The sequence below is a fragment of the Limulus polyphemus genome, unplaced genomic scaffold (genome assembly GCF_000517525.1).
Source record: "Limulus polyphemus unplaced genomic scaffold, Limulus_polyphemus-2.1.2 Scaffold3988, whole genome shotgun sequence".
In the NCBI taxonomy this organism is placed as follows: domain Eukaryota; kingdom Metazoa; phylum Arthropoda; class Merostomata; order Xiphosura; family Limulidae; genus Limulus; species Limulus polyphemus.
Genome location: NW_013669598.1, coordinates 93758 through 98854, shown reverse-complemented (window position 1 = coordinate 98854; position 5097 = coordinate 93758).

The window sequence follows — 5097 nt, the reverse complement described above, 5'->3', positions numbered from 1 at the left end:
TAGCTACTACTGTGTGTTATCAAGTACTCGTGTTTGTTATTAGGTACTTATGTTTGTTATTAGGTACTACTGTGTGTTATCAAGTACTCGTGTTTGTTATTAGGTACTTATGTTTGTTATTAGCTACTACTGTGTGTTATCAAGTACTCGTGTTTGTTATTAGGTACTTATGTTTGTTATTAGGTACTACTGTGTGTTATCAAGTACTCGTGTTTGTTATTAGGTACTTATGTTTGTTATTAGGTACTACTGTTTGTTATCAAGTATGTGTGATTTGAAGAAAGTAGTCATACACAAGAGTACTTATATTTGTATATTATTTTACTGTTGTTGTTTTTTCATATCATATATATATCTATAATTTAATTGTTACACATTATTAATATTGTTTGTTTGATAAAGAAGTGAGATTTAAATGACTGTTTTTTGGTGTTTGCAAGTTACAGTTTGAATATCAGAAACTGGAGAAATGTTGTATTCTTTCTTATCAACACTTCATGCCAATATTTATCTTAGGAGGTTTTTTTACTAAACATAATTATTTACTTTTTATTCCTACACTCTCTTGTTTCAGTCTTTTATTTTTGTAATTTACTGTTTGTGTTTAAGTAAATCACCTAGAATATAATGCATGCTTGTGAATTTACTTTGAAAAATAACTAAATTTGAATGATTTAAATTCTTCTGAAAAGTGCCTTTCTACTGAGTTATTGTTATTCGTTGATAAGTGTGTCTATTTTTCTGTCAATTAATACTGTGAATTTTGAAGTTGATTCAATAATTATCCATTACTTTGGATACTAGCTACTAAAACATTTTAACAAACAATGTGTAATGGTTCAAAATTAAAACTTTTTTACACTTATGAATATTTCATTCTTCTTGTTTTTGATTGTAAGTTTTTAATCTGTTGGTTGTTTAAATAAACCATAAAAATTTGTGTTTTTATTACTGTGTTTTTATAAGTGTTTTTACTTCACCTATCAGCATGTATTTACTTTCTAAATCAATTTTTTTCATGATTTTATTACACGCGTAGTGTATCAGGTGTAGGTGTGTAAATGAATCTTCTTCCTGGTTTTATTATACAATTAGTATGTGAGATGTAGGGATGCAAATGAATGTTTGTTGTGGTTCTATTATACACTTGGTGTATGATGTGTACGTGTGTAAATGAATATTTGTTGTGGTTTTATTACACACTTAGCATATGAGGTGTACGTGTGTAAATGAATATTTGTTGTGGTTTTATTACACACTTGGAGTATGATGTGTACGTGTGTAAATGAATATTTGTTGTGGTTTATACACACATGGTGTATGATGTGTAGGTGTGTAAATAAATATTTGTTGTGGTTTATACACACTTGGTGTATGATGTGTACGTATGTAAATGAATATTTGTTGTGGTTTATACACACTTGGTGTATGAGGTGTAGGTGTGTAAATGAATATTTGTTGTGGTTTATACACACTTGGTGTATGATGTGTATTTATGTAAATGAATATTTGTTGTGGTTTTATTGCACACTTGGTGTATGAGGTGAAAGGACTTCTCTCATTTCATTATGATTTATTATAGCATCATGATCCCCATTATCCAGATGGGGCTTATAAATTGAGTTCACTGTTTGTACTAATAAAGAGGATGCTTATGTATGTGTGATTATCGGGTATCAATCATTACATTTATTAGTAACAATGGTGTTGTGGTTATCAGGTGTGAATCGTTACCATCGTTAGTACAGTAGTGTTGTGGTTGTCTGCAGTATTGGAAATAATTATGAAACTGATGAGGGAAAGGACATAAATGACAAATGCTACATAAGTGCCACCCCTTTATCATGGGACAATGAATTGTACCAGAGTACAGGCAAGGTCATCCCAATGATGGGAAAAGTTTAAGTTAATCTATCAATTTAAATTATTTCATGGACTTTAAAAAGGTTAATTGTGTTACACTCTTGGTTTCACTCATAGCCAAAGCTCTGATCTACTTGTACCACTCACTATGAAAAGTAATTGTTGAGTATTTCAGTCATGCTAAGAGCCCGCTCAACAATAACATACGATAAATCTACATTTTTATTCTTTAAGCTACATTTTGAAATGTGAATGATAGTGCGATTAATTCCTAACAATTTAGTGTAGAATATCCTGCTTGTCAAATAAAATTTGGCATCAACATTATTCATGCCTGTTCTCTCGTCGTTTCAAAAGTGAACGTTGAGTTTTGTCTGCATGTGCAGCTTTTCAAACTGGAAACAGACAAATGCTCAGACACCATGGTTCACAATATATAATATTATTAATTTGATAAGCATTACTGGAATATTAATCAATTAACTAACTTTTGTACGATATATAGAAGGTCTTTTAAAATATTGGCTCTTATGGAGGGGGCCTCCATATTTTAAGTTTGCCTCAGGACCCCTGCCAATCCTGGATGACCCTGAATAAAGTTCACTTCAATATTTTAAGTTTGTCCTGGTTCCCCTGCCAAATCTGGATGGCCCTGAGTAAAGGGGGCTTCCACATTTTTAAGCTTGCCATGGTTCCTCTGCCAAATCTGGATGGCCCTGAATAAAGTGGGCCACCATATTTTAAGTTTACCCCAAGACCCTTGGTAACTCTGGATGGTCCTGAGTAAAGGTACACATTGATTGTTTACACTGTTATTGACTGTCATACAATAAAGCAGAAAATTCCATACCAGTATAAGGCCTATAAAATTACAGGAAATCATGCCATGCCCAGTAGTAGTAGTGTGAATCCTGTAATGTTTTCCAGGATTGAAATACTGCATGACAAGTATGAAGAAATTATAGTTTTGGCTGGTGAAGAATACTCCATAGAAAAAATTGTGGCAGGACTTTCTGCTTCAGTATAATATGTGTGCAAAACTGAAAAGAATATATAAAATTGGCAGTCTTAATAATAGAAGATCCAGACAGAAGACTAAAACTCTACAAAGTGGTGTTAAGTATCTTGTGGTATGTTCATTGTCTTAATAATAGAAGATCCAGACAGAAGACTAAACCTCTACAAAGTGGTGTTAAGTATCTTGTGGTATATTCTTTGTCTTAATAATAGAAGATCCAGACAGAAGACTAAACCTCTACAAAGTGGTGTTAAGTATTGTGTGGTATGTTCATTATCTTAATAATAGAAGATCCAAACAAAAGGCTAAACCTCTACAAAGTGGTGTTAAGTATCGTGTGGTATGTTCATTATCTTAATAATAGAAGATCCAAACAAAAGGCTAAACCTCTACAAAGTGGTGTTAAGTATCGTGTGGTATGTTCTTTGTCTTAATAATAGAAGATCCAAACAGAAGGCTAAACCTCTACAAAGTGGTGTTAAGTATCTTGTGGTATGTTCTTTGTCTTAATAATAGAAGATCCAGACAGAAGACTAAACCTCTACAAAGTGGTGTTAAGTATCTTGTGGTATGTTCTTTGTCTTAATAATAGAAGATCCAGACAGAAGACTAAACCTCTACAAAGTGGTGTTAAGTATCTTGTGGTATATTCTTTGTCTTAATAATAGAAGATCCATCTTCTGTCCTAAACCTCTACAAAGTGGTGTTAAGTATCTTGTGGTATGTTCATTATCTTAATAATAGAAGATACAGACAGAAGACTAAACCTCTACAAAGTGGTGTTAAGTATCTTGTGGTATGTTCTTTATGAAATATAGATGTTGGATATGTACAAACCATTCTGGTATTTTGGTACACTGACATCCAATAGGTAGTTGAAAGTATTCACAGGTTCTGGAAATGTTATGCATAGATTTGAAAAAAACATTGGTAGCATAAGGAATACAAATAAAACGATATCTTTATTTGCAATGTTTTTGACTTTAACCAAAATAACCAAACTGAGTGGTTGCTAAGGATGGAGATAGTGTTTCCAAAAGTACCTGCACAGAACAAACACAAAGTACAGAATAATGTAATGCCACACATACAAGTCAAACCAAGGAACTTAGTTACTGGCTGCAGATTGTTTAGAAGTTTATCCTTTGCTACTTCCTTTGTACCTGGCCATCACACTCTCCTCACTTCTCTCCTGCTGTCTACTGATTATGGAGCATTCTAAAGATGCGAACCTGTTGCCATAACCCAACAGCTATTTCTCAAGTAAAGGATGACATTACACAGAGGTTTGGATGAATCGTGTGGAAAAGTTGCGTGTTAATATCATTATCAGGGTGGTTAGAGTAGTAGTGTATGTACTGTTATTTGATGTTGACCATTGGACAAATAGTTTTTATTGTGCATTTTAAACGTTCTTCCTTTTGACTCAAACATATCTTGGGCACTCCTTGTCATTCAATAAGGTGAAGCATGACACTCGTAGAGTGATGAATGTAGTACAGAAGCATGTAACCTCTGGTAGTTGTTTGATCAGTTAGAAAGGCACAACTCGTAATACAACTAGTGTTCCTGAGAGCTCTAAGAATCAAGATTTTCTAAATATTACCAACACTTGTATCAGGGGGACACGAGGGGTTGTCTTCTTCTATAACTAGCCTGTAGAGACGTATATTCCCACAAGGGTGTAGAACGATGATATAAACTCAATATTTCCTACGTGACTCGGAGAAAGAACAGACTCTGCAGAGAAAACTCCATCAGGGAGTTGTATATTCTCCTTTTCAGAGAATAGCTCTTGATATAGCGAAACCCTCAATAAACTGACCACGGTAATTTTTACATTCTGGTGATAATCAATTAGCTCACTTAGTAGTCTGAACCAAACCATATCCACTGGCCTATGCACTGTCATCTTAACAACCCCGTGCAGTATGATGGTTTGCTGAGTAGCTCGTCATAGCGACACATCATGGTTAACGGTTCGACTTTTTAAAGTCTGGCACTGAAAACGCGTAAAATTGAAATTGTGTTTAAATCTCCTAATAAAAAGACCACGATGGGACAGCAGCAAGTTTACAAACTTACAACGTTAAATCTGAGGTTCGGTGGACACAGCTAATAACCCAGTGTGGCATTGCTGTAAAATAAATAAACCAAATTCCGTGTGTTAGTATTGTTACGTATCCGTTTGTTAATTGATTTTCCGTAACTTCGTT